Source organism: Trachemys scripta, chromosome 12 (assembly GCF_013100865.1).
Source record: "Trachemys scripta elegans isolate TJP31775 chromosome 12, CAS_Tse_1.0, whole genome shotgun sequence".
Lineage (NCBI taxonomy): Eukaryota > Metazoa > Chordata > Testudines > Emydidae > Trachemys > Trachemys scripta.
This window is the reverse complement of record NC_048309.1, coordinates 711,906-732,393: the sequence shown is the minus strand read 5'-3', so window position 1 is coordinate 732,393 and position 20,488 is coordinate 711,906. Positions and strand designations below refer to the sequence as shown.

The window sequence follows — 20,488 nt, the reverse complement described above, 5'->3', positions numbered from 1 at the left end:
AGCCGGCAGGTGCCCGGGACCCGCAGCCCGGCCCGCCCGGAAAACGGCCAAGCTTGGCTGGGGGGGGGCTCCTGCCCCGGGGGCTGCCCTGGCCGAGGCTCGCGGCTGCCGCCCTCGCGTGCCCGTGGCGGGGGCCCGGGGCGGCTGCGCTGGCGGGCGCGGGGGAGGGAGGGGGTGTCGGGCTGTCTTGCCGCATGGTGCAGTTGGACGCTCCCGCCGGTTCATGCCGGGGGCTCTGCCAGGCAGCCTGTCCCCCAGCCCGGCGCCGGGCCCCGCGGGGGCTTCGCTGCCTCTGGTTTGTGGGTCCGAGTCCGCCGGGCAGCGCCCCGGCTCCCCCCGCAGCGGGGCCTGTCCAAGGTGCTGAAGTCCCGTTCCCGGTTCTCGTGCCGGGAACGCTCCGGTTCGGCGTGTGACTCGCCCCGGTCTGCAGCCGCAGAGCTCGAGCCGAGGCCGCCCGGCCCCCGCCAGCCCCGTGCGCTGCAGACTCACTGCGGGGGGGCTGGTGCGCAGGGTGGGGGCCGCTGCAGCCCTGTGCGCAGCGCGATCCGGGCACCCCGCGGCCGAGGACCGGGCAGACTCGGTTCCCGTTCAGCGGCTGCAACTAGGACGCGCCGCATTGGCCTTTCCGCTCCCTTGGGCTCCCCCGAGGGACCAGCTCCGCTGCCGGGACTCCCGGGCCCTGCAGGTTCGTGCGCAGCTTCGAGCCTCCAGCAGAGCTCGGGGCGAGCCCGCGTTGCGTTCCGCAGGTGTCTGTGTGTAAATGCCACAGCCGGGTAAAGCCAGCCCGGGGCCTGACCAGCCCACCCCGCCGGGCCGGCACCGGACTCCGCATCGCCCCGCACAGCCCCGAACGCAGCCCGCCGGGCCGGCACCGGACCCCGCATCGCCCCGCACAGCCCCGCACGCAGCCCGCCGGGCCGGCTCCAGACCCCGCACAGCCCCGCACGCAGCCCGCAGGGGCAGGCTCTGCAGAAATCTCAGGCTGCCTGCAGCGGAGTTGGCGGGGGGGGGGAGTTTTGCCGTGGGGGGGCGGCCCTTCTCCGTGGGGAGCCCGGGGCGGGGGTGGCTCTCGGCTGCCCCAGAGCCCGCCCTGCCCGGGAGCCGTTCCGCTCTACGCTCTCGTTGGGACCGAAGCTGTGCCGTGGGCACCTGGCCCTTGTGCTCCGTGGGGCCGGCTCTGCCCCACCGGGCCCGGCCGCAGCTGAGAGCGCCAGGAGCGGACCCTGGACGGGGAGCGCAGGGTCCCTGGAGCCCGGTGCCTGGGAGCGGAGCGTCACTGGAGCCGGGCTGCAGGATCCCGCACGCCAGGCGCCGGTCCCGGGGGCAGAGCTCGCTGGAGAGCCCCAGTGTGGGGTGGGGACACCCGGTCCCGCCCCCTGTTCCCTGGATCCGGCGTTTCTCTGGGGGGCTCCAGCTCCGGCCCCGCGGGGACCGGCTTTGACCCAGGGCCGGCGCCCCGCTCTGGAGCTCCGGTCCTGTCCCCCGGCCCCAGGGACCCTGAGGCCAGCGCTGGGGCCGGTCTGGCTCGCGGCTCCCTTCTGTGGCCTGTCCCCGGCCTGGTGGGGGCCGGGCCGGGCCGGGGCTCCCGAAGGCAGCGAGGCCCGGCCCGTTCGCTCCCCGCCCCACGGACGTGTCTAGGCCGCGCTCGCACCTGGCTAGAGGTGGCCTGGCCTGCCCGGGAGAGCGGCAGGTGAGACCGGGCGGCCCCTCGGGGAGTTGGGGCGGGTCCGCCAGTGGGCGCAGGTCGGGAATCGGTTTAACTGCAGCCGGCCAAGCGCCTGGGCTGCAATCCGGAGCTGGCTGCCCACCCCCCCGGCGGGTCAGGTAACGAGACTGGAACCCGAGACCCCGCGGCCGGGGGGGGGGGCAGCTCTGCGGGAATGGAGGGGCCCAGCTGCCCCCCAGCACAGCCTGCGCTCCCCTGGGGACCCACCCGCATCCCCCCAGGCTGACACCCCCCAGTGTGCTTGGAGCCAGCCCAGGGGCCAGAGATTGTGCAGGGTGACAAAAGGCTGACAGAGGGGGGGCTCCAAGCAAGAGCCCCCCAAACGGCTGTAGGGTCTGTGTAAATAAAGGGAAATGGGAAGGGTTGGGGCCCCAGCTTTCTCCTGGGGGGCCTCTGCCCCCACTGCTCTTGCTGGTTCCTGGCTGGGGCATGGGATGGCAAAGTGGCTCAGCTCCCACGGGGCCAGCGAGGGGCCAAGCAGGGTTGGGGGCCAGTCCTGAGCAAACTTGATCCTTTCTGATGTGTGGGTGGGAGTGTGCAGAGGCCCCGCCAGGATCGGGCCCCATTGGGGATCGCAGTCGATGATGGGCGTCCCGTGGGCCTGCTGCCTGCCTTGACACAAAGTCCCTGTAAAACCTCCCTGCGTGGCATGGACACGACCCTGGTCACATAACGGGAGCTGTCGGGAGGTGGGGGAGAGGGAGAAGGGAGCTAGCCGGGGGGAGGGTCTCGCTACACTGGGGCGGTGCAGTGCATGCGGATGGTGACTCCCCAAGTACCCAGTAGCCTAGAGAGCCCCTCGAGGAGCCAGGAGAGGCCAGGCAAGGCTGCTTGTAGGCCAGGGGCATTGGCTGGGCTTGGCTCGAACCCACCTGTGCCCTCAGCCTGCCTGGGCCAGGAGCTGCTGCCTGGTGGCTTGTGTCCCCTTGGAAAGGGGAATCAGCGCCTGCCTGTGGAGCTGGTGGGCTGTCCCACGACTGCAGAGCGCCTGCTGCAGGCTCTCGGGTCTGGGAACAGTCCATTGCCTCACCAAGCAGGCCCTGCTCCCTCCAGGGGAAAGGCCCTGGGCCCCATTCCTCTCCCCCTAGCCAGCCAGTCCCCTGCCCCGGGCCTGGATGGGAGCCAGTGACTCCTACAAGGGAAAGCACCCGTGGCCAATTCATGTGCACTTCTTACGGCGCTTCCCTACATGATCAGCCCGTGGGGCGGGGGAGAGTGTCCCCGTTCAGCCAGCCGAGTCAGCCAGCTCCTGGATCCGCAGGGGCTGCGGGGGGCAGGGGCAGTTGGACGAGAGGCAGGTAAATACAGGGATTAAATGGAGAAGCAGCAGGTTGTTGGCAGGCGATGGGGGGTGGAGACGGTGCAGGGGTGTCTCTGCTCATGGCCAAGGGGGGAAATGCAGCTGGGAAGCTTGCTATGGTTTGTCTCCACTGGGGTGGGGTGGGGGAGGGGCTGTCCTGAGAACGGGGGGGGGGGGGAAGGCACCTTGCTGATGTGTGTAGATGTGCGGCCTCAGTCTGGGTTGGGCCCCAGGCAGGCACAGCCCTGCCTGTGGAGCTCGCACGGGAATTGCCCAGACTGGGTGGGATGGGGCTGCACATGCCCAGGTGCTAGTGCCCCCCCAAGCCTGGCCATGTGTTCAGCTGTTTCCGTGCTGGCGTCACGGGGGGCTCGAGGAGGGAGATTGGGGAAAGGGCCTTGTCAGGGGCTGTCCCTTCGAGGAGCAGACGCTGCAGGGAAGTGTGGCCGTGGGGAGGCTGAGCATGTCGGGTGGGACCTGGCTCCCAGATCACACTTGCTGCAGCCTGGCCCAGCCCAACCCCGGTGCCCAGAGCTGGGTGCATTTGCTGGAGAAGGCTGGGCTGCCCGCAGGGCTCTGGGGAGGTGTGATGTGGGTATAGCAGAGGGGGCTGTGCAGGGAGATTTCCCTTTCTATAAATAGCCCCATTCCAGCATCCAGGCCGGGCCTGGGGAGCGGCTCACTGTTAACCAGACTCCAGGCACCGTTGCAATACCGGGGCATGCAGGCTGGGCCTTGCATACCCCGGGCCTGCCCTCCTGTCCTGGCTGCGCCCTGTGGAACCCCCATGGGCCCTCCAGACAGACGCCCCTCACTGCTCATGCCTGGTCTCCGCGTCTTGGAGCTGCTGGCTCTGCCCCGAGCTATGCAGTGTCCTGCAGCCCCTCCAGGCGCTTTTTGGGCACGAGCAAGGGGGGAGTGCCAGGGAAGGGCATGCTGACCCCACTGTGCGTGCAGGCAGCTCCATCGGCCTGGCCCCCCACCCCTGGGGATCAGGGATTTGCTCTGGTCAGTTAGCTCCTCAGGGGTCTGGCTCAGGGCTCCCCCCGTGTAACGTGTTCAGTGGGCAGTGACATTTCCAGCCCAATTTAAGACTGAACGAAAAGCTGTTAGGAAGGCAAATTACCATCCGCCTTGGCCCTGCCTCGACCCAGGTAGCGCCCACTGCTGGGGGGTGGCAGAGACAGTCACAGCACCTCACTGCTGCCCTGCCCAGGTCGGGGAGCCCCACAGGAGCCCCTGCCAGGGGGCTGCAGCTCATGCGCCCTCCCCTGTAGTTGGGCATGCAGGGAGGTTGGGGCACGTGTTCTGTGCTCTGCCCTCCCCAGCCGGCGGCTCGCCCTGCGTTGATAGGGGATTAGCCGATACCCGCGCTGGGGCTGTTGTTTCTCTGCCAGTAATCCAGCCGCAAGCCCTGCCAAGCGCCACAGCAAATTAAACGGCCGATTCAGGTTGAGTGCTCCCAGGGGAGGGAGGGAAGCTTAGAGCAGGGAATGGAAGCCTGCGCTTCCTCCTCTGGCTCTTCATCTCAGGGCCACCACCCCGGCAGGGACAGGCCAGCCCTGTGCCCCCCCAGCTCTGCTCACTGCTCAGCTGCCACGGGGGTCCGACCCCGCTCTCCCCTGGGCAGCTCCCGCCACGCTCCCAGCCCCACAGAGCCTTGAGGGGCTTGTGCCTGGAGCTTCCCAAGCTGCTGACCCCCTTTCTCCCCCTGGGTTTTGTGCCTCGGGCTTGGACTGGGCTGAGTTCTGGGCTGGTGGCACCTGCAGGCGGCTGAGCGTGGCAGCCCTCACGCCAGAGAAGTCAGAGGGTCTCGGTCATGGCCCCAGTGCCCTGTGTCACTGCACCCCTGGGGAGACGCCCGTGGCCCAGCCTGTCAAGTGGACAGGACCTCGCTGAGGTCAGGTCACTCCAGTGCGAGCTGGAGCAGGGGCAGGGGCAGAGAGACCCAGCTGGGAGCCGAGGGCACGGGGCTGGGCTGATCCGAGCTGGGCTGTGGTGCCTGGTTTGCCTGCTGTGCCCGCACAGCCCACAAACGGTGTGACGAGCTGCCGGGAAGAGGCTGCACCAGCCCCTCTGCGGCAAAATGGTCTCCAGCAGGAGCCGGGAGCTCATCCATCATCTGGGACCCCGGCAGCCTGCGGTGCTTAACTCCTTCCAGCCCGAGAGGGCTTGGCACTGCCTGGCTGGGGGGCAGCGTGTATGCATCTCTGGGCTGGGCTGAACGTGGCCTGTACCCCCACAGCGTAACCCCCAGCCTACAGCCCGTGCTCCTGATTATCCGCATGGGGAAGCCGCTTTCCCACCTTCCTTCCCCACTCTGGCAGCATGATTGATGGTCACTGGCGCGAGCAGCCAGAGCCCAGGGGCTTCTCCGGGCCGCGGCCAAGGGCTTGTCGGAGGCCAGTGTGAGTGTGCTGGACGGTCTGGCATGCTGGTTCCAGATGGTGGCAGCCCAGTGCACAGAGACCCCCCCAGCGCATCCCTTGGCAGGGCCTGGGGCGTGGACCGGCTTTTAAGCTGGGATGGCTCGAGCCGGTGAGAGCAGCCCGGGGCTGCTGGGGTGGGAACTGCTGGGGCTGTGAGCTCTGGTGTCTCCAGCTCTGAGTAATGAATGGATGGACACAGGGGCTGGGCGAGGGCCCAGCAGGCCCTCCCATGGGACCCACATGGGGGCACCATGCTGTGCAAGGAGAGGGGAGAGACTCAGAACCCTTGGCAGCCTGTGTCCCCACCCCCACCACAGGGTCCTGCTCCATTTACTGCTCTCTCTGTCTCCTACCCCATGCAGCTCCCCCGCCTTGCGCTCTCATTGTTCCCCAGCTGGCCCCAGGGGGAGGGGGTCTCTGAGGGCCTGTGCAGCCCCCGCCAGGCTCTGCAGGGAGATCCAAGCTGGGGGGGGGGGGCAGGCAGGGCCAGTGCACGAGGACACCTTGACTGGAGCACTCTGGGGGGCATTGCATTGGCACAGTCCCATGTGGGCCTCCTCTGGCTGAGACAGCTCCCATCCTGCGCTGCCGTCTCTCAGGTCTGTGATTCCCATTTATCCAGCTTGCCAGCAAGCGCGAGGGGTTGGCTGGGGAATGGAGTGGCAGGCAAGTTCCTAGGGAGCCCCCCCAACCCAGCCACATCCCCGGGACAAACTGCAGGTGTCAGTAGGGCCCATCCTACCCAAACTAGCTATTCCCCGGGGACTCCTGCCTGGCCCAGGCCTGCCCTAAGACACTGCCCTGGGCAGCACCTGTGACCCACCCAGCTCCTCCCTCCAAGTCTGCACAAGGCTTCTTGCCTTGTGGGTGCCACAGCCTCTCCCCTCCGGGGGATGTGGGGTTGGCTGGGGGCAGGATGTGGGGCTAGGTTCTGGCAGAGGGGGGTAGGATGTGGGGCTAGGTGCTGGTGCATGGGGTGGGGGGATAAGATGTGGGGCTGGTGCACTGGGGGGAGGGTAGGATGTGGGGCTAGGTGCTGGCAGAGGGGGGTAGGATGTGGGACTGGCGTGTGGGGTGGGAGGGTAGGATGTGGAGCTAGGTGCTGGCGGAGGGGAGTAAGATGTGGGGCTAGATGCCAGCCTGTGGGGTGGGGGGGTAGGATGTGGGGCCGGTGGGGGGGTTAGGATGTGGAGCTAGGTGCTGGCAGAGGGGAGGTAGGATGTGGGGCTAGGTGCTGGCAGAGGGGGGTAGGATGTGTGACTGGCACGTGGGGTGGGGGGGTAGGATGTGGGGCTGGTGCACCGGGGGAAGGGTAGGATGTGGGGCTAGGTGCTGGTGGAGGGGGGTAGGATGTGGGACTGGCACGTGGGGCGGGGGGGTAAGATGTGGGGCTAGGTGCCAGCCTGTGGGGTTTCAGTGACACACCAGAGCAGCAGGAACTGACTGGCCCCGCAGGCCCTGTGTGGGACGATTGGGGTGACCTGTGGGTGGGTGCAGGGAGCTCCAGGGTGGAGCCCCCCGAGGGGTGTCTGCAGGCACCGAGACCCTTCCAGCGTGAGGCGCAAGCCAGGTGGCCACGGCTGGACCAGCGCAATCGTTACATAAGAGCGGGGGAGCCAGGGCTGCCGTGTCCACCGCTCACTCCTGCTCTCCGTTGCCATGGAAACCAGCCCGGTGATGCTGCGGCCCGGACCCGTGTCTCCGTGTTGCGAGGTGCTGGGCGAAGGGAACTGCTCTGCCCTGGCATCTGCTCTCAGCCCCCTGCTCCCCCGGCCTCGCCCCCTCTCTGGGGCGCTCTCCGCTGCCTCTTAATAGCAATAGGTCGGGGGAATGGGGTGGGATCCTGCAATCGCTGGCTCTGGGGCGCTGCAGGGCACCTGGAGACGTGTTCCCCAGGCACGGGGTGGAGGGCTGCACCTGGCCTGCGCCCCATCCCTCTGCACAGAGCTGGGCTGTGGCTACCTGTCATTCCCCTGCGGTGGCACTGGGAATGGGGCAATGCAGCCTGGGGCACTCACACGGCATCTGTGATCTCCCCAGGCAGGTTGTCTCCTTCTCCTAGGCTCTGGGGAGAGATTAGTCATGTAACAGACACTCAGCATCCATCTCCGCCCGCCCCAGGCCCAGGAGTTCTTGGGTTCCAACTCTGGCTCCGTATGGCCGGTGCAGAGCGGGGGTCTGGTGAGGGGAGCTCATTCCTAACGAGCCGGCCCTGTGGGTCCCACCAGGGGCTGGCTGCTCTCCCTGGCTCACTGGGGAGAGGGCTCTGAGTGACTGGCCCTGTTGGCATCGCAGGAACCGAGTTGTGGCACTTGCTCTCCCTTCCCAGACCTGGTCCGTGCTGCTCCCCTGGGCTTGTGGGGATTCGCTGGATGTTTTCACCCTCGTTTCTTCTAGTTTGTTTGGTTGTGATCGTGTGACTCCAGCCCCTGCACCATTCGCTAAAGGGAGAAAGCTGCAGCCGCTGCCTGCCGCGATGCTTTCTCCGGGGGAGTGGGGCCAGCGTCTCTGTCTCTAGCCATTTCTCCAGAGACTGCAGCATAGTGCCTAGAGCAGGGCGTGGGTGCAGGGTACTGGGGCAAGGGGTGGGGGTGCAGCATTGTTCTCTGGACAGAGCCAGAGCCGCTGTGTGGGGTTTCCACCTCTGGCGGCTGGAAGCTCACAGAGGAGCGGATCCCGTTGCTGACCCTGCACCTCTCATTCCCTGGCATTCAGGAGACACCAGGTAGGACCCTAACCTGCCTCTGCCCCCTGGGGCTGCTATGTGCATCTTGCTCTTCCTTCCTTCACCCACACTCCCCCCTTGCTCTGCCAGTGGTACCAGCCCCAGGCCCATTTCTTTCCTCCTACTCCTGCCCCTGGGCCTCCTCCCACGGCTGCCCGCCCCAAAGCTCCCCTCTGTCTCCTCAGCCACGCCTCCCCCAAAGCCAGGGTGCCCATGAGGAGGGAGTTTCTCTGACAGGGTAACAAGCCTTGTGGATGGGGCGGTGTGTGGGGGTGGGCAGCAGTAGATGTGATATATCTCGACTTTAGTAAGGCTTTTGTTACAGTCTCACGACCTCAGAAACAAACTAGGGAAATACAGCCTAGATGGAGCTACTGTAAGGTGGGTGCACAACTAGTTGGAAAAGCATACTCAGAGGGTAGTTATCAATGGGTCACAGTCAAACTGGAAGGGCATATCGAGTGGTGTCCAACAGGGATCTGTCCTGGGTCCGGTTCTATTCAGTATCTTTATCAGTGATTTGAGTAATGGCATAGAGAGTACACTTATAAAGTTTGTGGGCGACACCAAGCTGGGAGAGGTCGTGAGCGCTTTGGAGGACAGGATTAGAATTCAAAATGATCTTGACAACCTGGAGAAATGGTCTGAAATAAATAGGGTGAAATTCAATAAGGACAAAAGCAAAGTACTCCACTTGGGAAGGAACAATCAATTGAACAAATACAGAATGGGAAAGTACTGCCTAGGAAGGAGTACTGCCAAAAAGGATCTCGGTGTTATAGTGGATCACAAACTAAATATGAGTCAACAATGTAATACTGTTGCAAAAAAAAAAGTGAACCTCATTCTGAGCTGTATTAGCAGGAGTGTGGTAAGCAAGACACGAGAAGTAATTCTTCTGCTCTACTCCGTGCTGATTAGGCCTCAACTGGAGTATTGTGTCCAGTTCTGGGCGACACATTTCTCCAATTTGTCCACATCTTTCCTGAAAGTCCAGAGAAGAGCAACAGAAATGATTAAAGGTCTAGAAAACATGACCTATGAGGGAAGATTGAAAAACTTGGGTTTGTTTAGTCTGGAGAAAAAAAGACTGAGGGAGGGGGGATATGATAACCGTCTTCAAGTACCTCAAAGATTGTTATAAAGAGGAGGGTGATAAATTGTTCTCCTTATCCACTGAGGTCAGGACAAGAAGCAATGGGCTTATATTGCGGAAAGGGCGGTTTAGGTTGGACATTAGGAAAAACTTCCTAACTGTCAGGGTGGTTAAGCCCTGGAATAAATTACCTAGAGAGGTTGTGGAATCTCCATAGTTGGAGATTTTAAAGAGCAGGTTAGACAAACCCCTGTCAGGGATGGTCTAGAATAGATCAGTGTTTCTCAGCCTGGGGGGAGGGGTCACAGGACAAGTTTAGGGGGGTCACCAGGACTGGCATTGGGGGTGGCAAGCAGGGCAATTGCCCAGGACCCCCACATCACAGCGGGGCCTCCAGCCGCAGCCCGAGCCCGTCTGCCCAGGGCTGAAGCATGTCACTTAGCTCCGTGGGGGCCCCTGTGGCATAGGGCTCTGGGCAGTTGCCCTCCTTGCTACCCCTAACGCTGGCTCTGAGTATTAGTCAGAATTTACTGAATGCTATTTAAGGAAGTGGGTCACAAAGGGGGTCACCAGAACAGAAGGGTTGAGAACCACTGTTCTAGCTAATACGTAGCCCTGCCTCGGTGCAGGGGACTGGGCTAGGGACCTCTCAGTCCCTTCTAGCTCTGTGTTTCTATATGAGATGAACTATTCTGCCCCAGAAAGGAGTCATTGTGACACAGCAGGGAGTGGGGTGGATTGACCTGGGGATGTGGGAGGGGAGTTTCCTGGGACTGTCTGCATGGGGGATGGGAGAGCAGGGGGTGACTTCACTTGAGGGACGATACCTGAGCCTGTAACCTGAGCCAGGAGGGGGGTTGGGGCCAGGTGACACCTTTGTCTGGGAAACCGGACAAAGGCTGGGGGAGGAGCTGGGGGAAGGCTGGGTGAGACGGCTGGGGGCGGGGGTTCAGTTTGGAGCTGGCTGGGGGAACGGAGGGAACCCCAAGGCTGTGGTTTAAGCTCCCCCCCGCCAAGGGACCTGACTGAGGGGTCCTGGTTGTACCTACAAGCCCTGCTTGGGACTGTGTTCGTGTTGTCTAATAAACCCTCCGTGTTACTGGCTGGCTGAGAGTCCCGGGGAATCATGGCAGGATCTCTCCCTGCAGCCTCCGGTCTCCCCTCCCTCACCCTCCTCTCCAGGCCTCCAGGTCCTGACTCAGCTGAAGCCCACTGGGCTCAGCCATGGGAATCCAGCCGCTCTCCCCTGGGCTTCTGCCTGTGAACAGCCGCCGTGCACAGTGCCTGGCAGCGTTGTCCGTGAGCAGATTCCTGTCCCGGTCAGCAGCGCTCGCGGGCGGGGAGGCTGCCCACCCTGTCGGTGTCTGGCCTGCTTCGGTCTGAGCAGCATCACTGCGGCTCGAAGGAGGAAATTGGCAATCTTGTTTTCAGATTTCAGGGTAGCAGCCGTGTTAGTCTGTATCCTCAAAAAGAACAGGAGTACTTGTGGCACCTTAGAGACTAACACATTTATTAGAGCATAAGCTTTCGTGGACTACAGCCCACTTCTTCGGATGCATACAGAGTGGAACATATATTGAGGAGATATATCTTCTATTCTATATGCATCCGAAGTGGGCTGTAGTCCACGAAAGCTTATGCTCTAATAAATGTGTTAGTCTCTAAGGTGCCACAAGTACTCCTGTTCTTGTTTTCAGAGATTCGCCCGTTAGTAACAGAGTGGGTGATTCCAGTGTGGCCGCTGGGGCTGTTTCTGAATGGAGATGTTGTGACGAAGTGGGAATGTTCTTAATGTTTTCTCCGAATACTGTGTGGGTGCCTCAGTTTCCCCCATGCATTTCTTAAGTATCTGGTGGGATGGGTGTGTGTGATTGTTGCAGGGCAGCAATGTGATGCTGTCTGCACAGAGAATGGCCGACACCCTGTCTCCTGGCAACTGATGGCCTGGGCCCCTCCTCGGCAAGGTGCCAATTGAAGGTGTTGGAGAACAAAGAGATCAGGTGGCCTCCTGGCCCAGGAAAGAGACAAAGGCCAGAGGAGGGGCTGGAGGGGGTTTCAGTTTGGAGCTGGCTGGGGAAAGAGAGGGAGGCCCAGACCCGGGGTCTGGCCTCCCTGGCCCCAAGATGGACCTGACTAAGGGGTCCAGTTTCTGTACCTACAAGCTCTGGTTTGGACTGTGTTCCTGTCGTCTAATAAACTTTCTGTTTTACTGGCTGGCTGAGAGTCACATCTGACTGCGGAGGTGGAGTGCAGGGCCCTTTGGCTTCCCCAGGACCCCGCCTGTGCAGACTCGCTGTGGGAAGCGCATGGAGGGGCAGAGGATGCTGAATGCTCCAAGGTCAGACCCAGGAAGGTGAAGCCGTGTGAGCGTCTTGCCCTGGTGACAGTCTGCTCACAGAGAGGAGGCTCCCCCAGAGTTCTGCCTGGCTTCGTAGGGAGCCGTTCCAGAGCATCGCCCGGGGACTTTGTGACAGATGTAGCTAAATACAGAGCCTCTCGAGCCTGCGTGTGATGGGCACATACGCTTCGTTTGGCCAAGGGTCTATTCAGTGTGCAGTTTATCACATGTTTGTATGTCCCCCCCGAGCTCTGGGTAGCACCTGTAGGAAAGTTGAGATGGATGGGTATGCATGCCTGGGTGAAACGGTCACTATAACCTAGGATTTGCGTGTGTGAGGTGGGGAGTAACCAGAGGTTAGACTAACACTTACTGAATAGGTGGTTCAGCTGGGATTACGGTAGGCAGGTAAGATTGCTGGCGTCTGATGCTCTGACTGTTGGTTTCTCTGTCACTCGGGGACAGGTACCTGGGCTCTCAAGTCAGGCACCCTAGTGGCAGGGGGCTGATTTGCAGGCCCACAGTTCCCTTTGACAGGTGACAGTAACAGCAGGTAAGAGCAAGCTGCCCCAGTGGGCAGGGTGCTGGCCTGGGACTCTGGAGACCTGGGTTCAGTCCCTGACTCTGCCACAGGCTCCCTGTGTGGCCTTGAGCATGTCACCTTGGCCTCCATCCGCCAAGCGATTTAAGTACCTAGCACTCATTGAGATCTGTGCACCAACTCCTCTCATAAAATGGGGGTGATGCTGTTCCCCAGGGGTGTGTGCAGATCTGCAGCTTGTGTGGGGCTCGGTACCGCAGGGATGGGCTGTAGACTGGCTCTGCTCAGAGTCCTGGAGCTGCTGGTTGGGTTCGGAGCTGAGGCCAGATTCTCAGCCACTGTCACTTTACATGCGGTGAAGATCTGTCCCAGGCTTGGCATTGCTGCAGCGTATGAAGATCTAATTCCCCCCTGCAGTAACTGGGCAAACCGCGCTCCTGCGCCAATGCTGTGGACAGCGGGTAGTTTGCCCTGCCAGCCCCTTGGCTGCCATGGCTGGGGAGACGGATGAATCGCTGCCTCGCGAAGGTGTGAGAGGCTGGTTGCCATGTTTGCCAAGGCCTTGCTCAGGAGGCTGGAGTTCTCTGGTGCGGTTGTGATTGACACACGTGGTCTTGGGCTCGCTTTGCCTGTCTCCCGCTCGCTGCCCAGGCACCCTTTGCTCCAGGAACGGGACGTAGTTTGGAATCGCTCGCTTCTGTCTATTGCGAATAACATCACCAACAGGCCGTACCTCCTCCAGGCAGGGCCCCTGGGGAGGGCGAGGACAGGGTGTCACGGACCCACAGGGTTGATGTATGGCCCCAGCTTGGGAACGGTCTCTAGGACGAACCCCGCTGATGTGCCAGACCCCTTAGGGGTCTCAATCTTCTTCCAGGGTAGGCCGTGCGGCTTACTGCCTCCTTAGACACCTCTGGGCTCGCAGCCCCCCTGCTTCCCCCCATGAGCTCCGTCAGCGGGTCCCTGAGGGAGACTCGTACAGATGCCCCTGGCCCAGCCTTGGCAGTGACACTCACACAGCACTGTCCCACAGTCGGGTTTATTCATTAGCTGGCACATGGCCCAGGCAGGCCTGAGGGTAGCACAGAGAACTGAAGGGTAAAGCACAGTCCAGTCTGGTTAGCCCAGCGCCCAGCCAAGCTGCAGGGACCTCTTGGTTCAAGCTCCGTCTGTAGCTCAGTTCTGTCTCGAAGGGGGGAGAGATGTGACGGAGCAGGGAGTGGGAGGATTGACCTGGGGATGTCCCAGGGGAGTTTTACTGGGACTGTCTGCATGGGGGATGGGAGAGCAGGGGGTGACTTCACTTGAGGGACGATACCTGAGCCTGTAACCTGAGCCAAGAGGGGGGTTGGGGCCAGGTGACACCTTTGCCCGGAAAACTGGACAAAGGCTGGGGGAGGAGCCAGGGTGAGACGGCTGGAGGGAGTTTCAGTTTAGAGCAGTTGGGGGAAATGGAGGGAACCCCAAGGCTGGGGTCTAAGCTCCCTGCCTCCCCCGAGGGACCTGACTGGGGGGTCCTGGCTGTACCTACAAGCCCTGCTTGGGACTGTGTTCCTGTCGACTAATAAACCTTCTGTTTTACTGGCTGGCTGAGAGTCCCGGGGAATCGCAGGACGTGAGGGTGCAGGGCCCTGACTCCCCCACACTCCGTGACAGAGGCCCCTGACCTGAACTCAGCCGTCGAGAGCAGTGCTGGGCTGGGCTGTCAGGGGGTTCCCTGCGCCACCGGCTGCGCTCTCCCTGTCCATGGACTCGCTTCGCCTGTCCCATGGGGTGCTTTGTGCACAGCTGGTTTCGGGGTCCCCCCTGAGCAGTCCATGTCTCCCTGCCCAAGAGGCCCCCAGGGGCTCCAGCCTTCCCCCGCAGGGGGCGCAGACAGCTCTGTCACAAGCGGGCTGTGTAGTCGAGTGAGTTGCTCTCATTGGATTCCAGCTGCCAGTGTCCCCGGGGTCTGTGTGGATCTCGGCCAATTCCCAGGGCTGCTTTGGTCTGCTCCCCTGCGGGCGCTCAGGGTGGGGCTGGCATGCAGGGGTGGGGTGCTGGGATGGCTGCTCTGTGGCTGGGCTTGCGGCAGTCCTGGCACTGCTCAGTGCCACCCCCCTTTGCTGCTCCCTGGTTGTGCCAGTGCTCTTCAAAACACACGACTCCACCAGCACCCGCCCCAGGTGCTGCATTCCCACCCTGAGTTATTTCTGCTGCTCTGCAGCTCTCAGTACTGTTCTGTCTGGCTCTTGGTTCCTTCAGAGCGAGGTCGTCGGTGCTGCTGACAGCCAGGCCCTTTCCCAGAGAAGCTGTGAGCATCACGCTGCTCTAGCCGGACCTGGCGCCCCGGCAGGTCCCCTCGCTACACTGCTCAGCCCATTCCCACGCAGCCCCTGCAAGATCCTTCTCACAGAGGGCCGTGCGAGGAGCCTCCAGACTGCGGCTCTCCCCTCACGGCGCTGCAGATGGAGCGGGTTGCCCTGGGTGCTGGCGGCCCCTGCCCCATTGCTCTGCTCTGCTTCCCATGTGGGCTGGCCCCCAAGGGCTGCTCAGCAATTCCTGTTTAGTTCCAGGCCCATCAACTCTGCGTTGCCTTCAGGGCAGCCAGCCTGGGCCCTTCCCAGAGCAGCCCTGGCTCCCAGGAGAGGGCCCCGCGCTCGGGCAGAATAGGCCGTGGCGTGGCTGTGGCATGGCTGGGTCTGGCCTGGGGGAGCGCCAGGCTGGGGTCTGTTCCCATCATACGACTCACTTCAGCTGATGTCTGTGCTCTTTGGCTGCAGTCCCATGCCCTCGATGCTTGGGTGGGCGCCGTGCCCGGATGGGGATGGGGAGTGGAGTGCAAAGCAGCTGGGTCCTGTCCAGAGGGTGGTGCATGCGCTGTCCCTCTGTGGGGGCCTGGATCCCTGAGCTGTGGGGGGAGCGTCCTGAGGGAGCTGCTAAGGCTGCAGGGCTGATGGCTCTCCTCTGACGCCGGGTGACCCTGGTGCATGTGTGGGGACACGGCAGGGCCCGGGCCAAGGCTGTACGTAGTTAGCCAACTCTGCTGGCAGACCTGCCCTGCTCCGTCTGACTGCCCCCTGTCACTGAGTGTGGGGGAGTCAGGGCCCTTCACCCCCGGCTTCCTGCGATTCACCGAGACTCTCAGCCAGCAGTAAAACAGAAGGTTTTATTAGACGACAGGAACACAGTCCCAAACAGAGCGTGTAGGTACAACCAGGACCCCTCAGCCAGGTCCCTCTGGAGTGCAAGGATCTTAGATCCCAGACCTGGGGTTTCCTGCGTCTTCCCAGCCAGCCCCCGTCACGGAGTCCCCGGGCGATGCTCTGGAACTGCTCCCCACAAAGCCAATCAGGACTCTGGGGAGCCTCCTCTCTCCAGAGCAGACCGTCTTCAGAGCAAGAAGCTCACACGGCTTCAACTCCTGGGTCTGACCTTGGAGCATTCAGCATATGCCCCTCCGTGCGCTTCCCACAGCGAGTCTGCCCAGGTGGGGTCCTGGGGAAGCCAGAGGGTTCTGCACCCCCCACTTCGCAGTCAGACGTGACTCTCAGCCAGACAGTAAAACAGAGGTTTATTAGATGACAGGAACAGGGTCTAAAACAGAGCTTGTAGGTACAGTGAATGGGATCCCTCAGCCGGGTCCATTCTGGGGCCCAGCGAGCCAGACAACCCCATCTACCCTCACTTCCCGTCCCCAGCCAGCTCCCAACTGAAACCCCCTCCAGCCCCTCCTTTCTGGCCTTTGTCTCTTTCCCTGGCCAGGAGGTCACCTGATCTCTTTGTTCACCTTTAGCTATCCCCTTGCAGGGGGGAAGGACCCCAGCCATTTGTTGCCAGGAGACAGAGTGTCAGTGATTTATGCACACTGGCCTTTATTCCACTACCTAGAGACTTAAGAAATGCATAGGGGAAACTGAGGCACCCACACAGTATTCAGAGGAAACATTAAGAACAGTCCCACTTGGTCACAGCCCCAAACTGAAAACCCCCTAAGGCCAACTCACCCCCCTCCCCCTGTCTCCTCCTCTCCCTTTGTCCAGTTTCCAGGGCAAAGGTGTCACCTGGCCCCACCCCCCTCCTGGCTCAGGTTACAGGCTCAGGTACCGTCCCTCACCTAAAGTCACCCCCTGCTCTCCCATCCCCCATGCAGACAGTCCCAGTAAAACTAGACGACATTCCCAGGTCAGTCCGCCCCGCTCCCTACTGCGTCACATCTCTCCCCTCTTCGAGACTGAACTGAGCGGGGTCACTCTGACCAGGGATCTGGGGAAGTTCAGGGCCCCCTCTCCGGGACAGCGCGTCCGCTATCAGGTTGTCTCTTCCCTTCCCGTGGACCACGTCCATGTCGTAATCCTGCAGGAGCAGGCTCCACTTCAGGAACTTGGCGTTGGCTCCTTTCATCTAGTGCAGCCAGGTCAGGGGAGAGTGGTCGGTGTGCACGGTGAAGTGACGCCCAAAGAGATATGACTCTAGTTTCTTGAGGGCCCACACCATGGCCAGGCATTCCTTCTCGATGGCCGCGTAGTTCTGCTCCCGGGGTAGCAACTTCTTGCTCAGGTACACGATGGGGTGTCTCTCCCCCTTTTCATCCTCCTGCATTAACACCGCCCCCAGTCCTGTGTCTGAGGCGTCGGTGAACACCATAAAGGGCTTGTCAAAGTCTGGGTTTGCCAGAACTGGGTCACTGACCAGAGCCTCCTTCAGCGCCCGGAGAGCCTCCTGGCACTCCTCGGTCCAGACCACCTTGTCTAGCTTCCCCTTCTTGCACAGCTCAGCGATGGGGGCGGCTATGGCGCTAAAGTGGGGCACGAACCTTCAATAGTATCCCGCCATCCCAATAAAGGCCTGGACCTGCTTTCTGGTTTGTGGAGCGGGCCAGTCTCTGATCACCTCCACTTTGGCTCATTCTGGCTTTAGGCAGCCACTCCCCACCCAGTGACCTAGGTAAGATGCTTCAACCATCCCCACCTTTCACTTCTCACCTTTTATGGTTAGCCCAGCCTCCTGGAGTCGGTCCAGCACTCGTCTAACCTGGGACTCATGGTCCTCCGCGGTCTGGCTAAAGACACAGATGTTGTCAATATACGCCATAGCAAAACTCTCCATCCCCCTCAGTAGCTGATCCACCAGGCGCTGGAAGGTGGCCGGCACTCCCTTGAGGCCGAAAGGCAGGGTCAGGAACTCATAGAGCCCCAGAGGGGTGATACAGGAGGATTTCAGCCTGGCATCCGCATCCAGCGGCCCTTGCCAGTAACCCTTTGTAAGATCCATGATGGTCAGGTACCGAGCGCCTCCCAGCTTGTCTAGGAGCTCGTCAGGCCTGGGCATGGGGTAGGCATCAGCTACAGTGATGGCATTGAGCTTCCGATAGTCCACACAGAACCGGATCGACCCGTCCTTTTTGGGGACCAGCACCACCGGCGAGGCCCAAGGGCTGGAAGACGGCTGGATCACCCCCAAAGCCAGCATGTCCCTGACCTCTCTTTCCAGGTCCTGAGCAGTTTTCCCTGTGGCTCGGAAGGGGGAGCATTTTATAGGCGGGTGTGATCCTGTCTGCACCCGGTGGACAGTCAGATTAGTGTGTCCAGGCTGGTTGGAAAAAAGCTGTCAGTACAGATGCAGCACCCCTCCGATCTCAGCTTGCTGGGCAGGGGTTAGCCGATCAGAGAGGGGAATTGTTTCCAGGGGGGAACCAGCTCTTGTCCCAGGGAATAGATCTACTAAGTGGTCATCTCCCTGCTCCTCCCAATATCCACATACGGCCAACACCACATTCCCCCTGTCATAATATGGCTTCATCATATTCACATGGTACACCCGGTGGTGGTGGGCCCTCCTCTCTCCTGAGCAGTTGATAAACTGTCAGCCCCCCTTGCCCGGGAAGCCTGCCCCTCATCCGGCTGGGTCCCTACCCAGTTAACCCTGTGTGGGTTCGGTCTGCTCAGTCTGTCCTTGAGTTTGGGGCACTGGGTCCATATGGGGCCTCTCTGAGCACAGTGATAGCAGCCCATGTCCTGTTGGTCCCCTTGAGCCGGTTGGTTGGCCCTGACACCAGATGTTCCCCTCGGGAGGGGGTTCTCCATATTCCCCCTTTGGGAGGTCCCAGGGTGACTCTCTCTCTGCATCGTGGCAGGCCTGTTCCTTTGGGACTTCTCCCTGCCATCCTCTGACTGGCTCTTCACAAACTCATCAGCCAGCCGCCCTGAATATCGTGGGTTCTCTGGCTTTTTGTCCCTCAACCACAGCCTCAGGTCGGATGGGCACCACTCATACAGTTGCTCTAGTACGATCAATTTAACCAGGTCCTCCTTTGTCTGGGCCCCATCTGCCCACTTGCTGGCGTATCCCTCCATGCAGATGGCTAGTTGCAGATATGAGACCTCAGGGGTTTTATCCTGACTCCGGAACCTCTCCCGGTACATCTCAGGAGTCAGCCCAAACTCACGTAACAGGGCCTTTTTGAACAGTTCGTAGTCCCCTTTCTCCACCTCTTCCAGTTGGCGGTACAATGCCACAGCTTTGGGGTCCAGTAAGGGGGTGAGAACCCGGAGTCTGTCCGCGGGATCAACCTGGTGCAGCTCGCAGGCCGTCTCAAAGGCCTCCAGGAAGTCATCCATGTCCTCCCCCTCCTTGCGTGGGGCCAGGATGCACTTATCAAAGCTCCGTGCAGTCCTGGGTCCCCACTCACTCACTGCAGCCGGGGGCTCGCTGCCTCTCAGCCTCGCCAGCTCCAGTTCATGCTGCCTCTGTTTCTCTTTCTCCTCCCGTTCATGCTGTCTCTGTTTTTTGCGATCTTCCAGCTCTCTCCGTTTTAGCTCCTTCTCTCATTCCAGCCGCTTCAGCTCCAGCGATGAGGAGCTTCGCTGGGAGGATCCCCTGCTCTCCAGGGGTGTGTGTGTGTGTGTCATGGTGCCTTTGGTATTTGCTGGGCTCCTCCCCACCCTTCCCTTAGGCATAGGAAGGAGGGGTCTCGGGAAGCCCTCAGCAGCCGGCTGACCACTCCCCGCTGGGACAGACACCGGTGCCTGCGCTGCATCTGCCAGGCTGCTTCCCTGAGACACAGGGATCAGTTCATTCGCGCGATCTTCCGCCTCCAGCCGGGCAATGAGCTGTTCTTTGGTGAGCCTCCCACTGCGCAGCCCCCTCTGCTTGCACAGCTCCACCAGGTCGCTCTTAAGCCACTTGGCATACATCTTCCTGCTGGCCACTCACCGGCCTGTGTGCTCACAGCTCCCCACAGTTCCCAGGGGGACCCCTAGTGTGCCAGCCCTTCTCGAGGTCACCACCTCTCTGCCTGGGTCGAGCTGCAGACTCCTCCACCCCTGGGACCACTCGCTGCGATCCCCCCGGGGGACCCTGTTACTGCCAAAGTCCTTCTCGCTGGTCACATACTCCCAGGGGTTAATCATCCCCCGAAACCGTCCCTCTCTGAGCCTTCAGCGCGCCTGGTCCCTGTCAATCCCCCTTTGTTTTACTGCTCCCCAGTCACTTACTGCAGGAAGCGCCGTCCACGGGGTGCCGCAGATCCTGCCGCTGCCACCAGTTGTCATGGAGGGTGGGGGAACTCAGGGCCCTGCACCCCCGGCTTCCTGTGATTCACCGTGACTCTCAGACAGCCAGTAAAATTGAAGGTTTATTAGATGACAGGAATACAGTTCCAAGCAAGGCTTGTAGATACAACCAGGATCCCTCAGCCAGGTCCCTCTGGGGGGCAAGGAGCTTAGACCCCAGACTTGGGGTTTCCTGCGTCTTCCCAGCCAGCCCCAAACTGAAAACCCCCTCCAGCCAACTGTCTCCCCACCCCCTGGCTTCTCCTCTCCCTTTGTCCAGGTTCCCGGGCAAAGGTGTCACCTGGCCCCACCCCTCTCCTGGCTCAGGCTACAGGCTCAGGTATCGTCCCTCACCTAAAGTCACCCCCTGCTCTCCCATCCCCCATGCAGACAGTCCCAGTAAAACTAGACGACATTCCCAGGTCAGTCCGCCCCACTCTCTACTGCGTCACAGCCCTGCCCTAGTCGCCAGGCAGGGCTGCCCCGGTGCCCTCTTTCTCACTGACCTGTGCACTGGAGCCAGGATTTTGCCTCTTTTCTCAGCACTCACTGCTCACAAAGCAAACCGGCAGAGGTGCCTTAAATACACTGGGGGCTGTACCCCAGGGGGCTGGAAATTCCCTTGCACGGGGGAGAGAATCCCAGTGCTGGCACCTGGGCACAGATCCCTTTGCACGGGGGTGAGAATCCCAGAGCTAGTGCTGGGGCGGGGATCCCCTTGTACGGGGGCTGGGCATCCCAGTGCTAGCACTGGGGTGCAGATCCCCTTGCACGGGGGGGAGAATCCCAGTGCTAGCACCG

General features: G+C 61.6%; 1 protein-coding gene across 1 annotated transcript in view; it reads left to right on the top strand.

The window, feature by feature from the left end:
- Positions 1-20,488, top strand: part of SLC12A5 (solute carrier family 12 member 5) — a 112,690-nt gene that overhangs the window by 29,376 nt on the left and 62,826 nt on the right. The gene's annotated exons all lie outside the window — the stretch shown is intronic.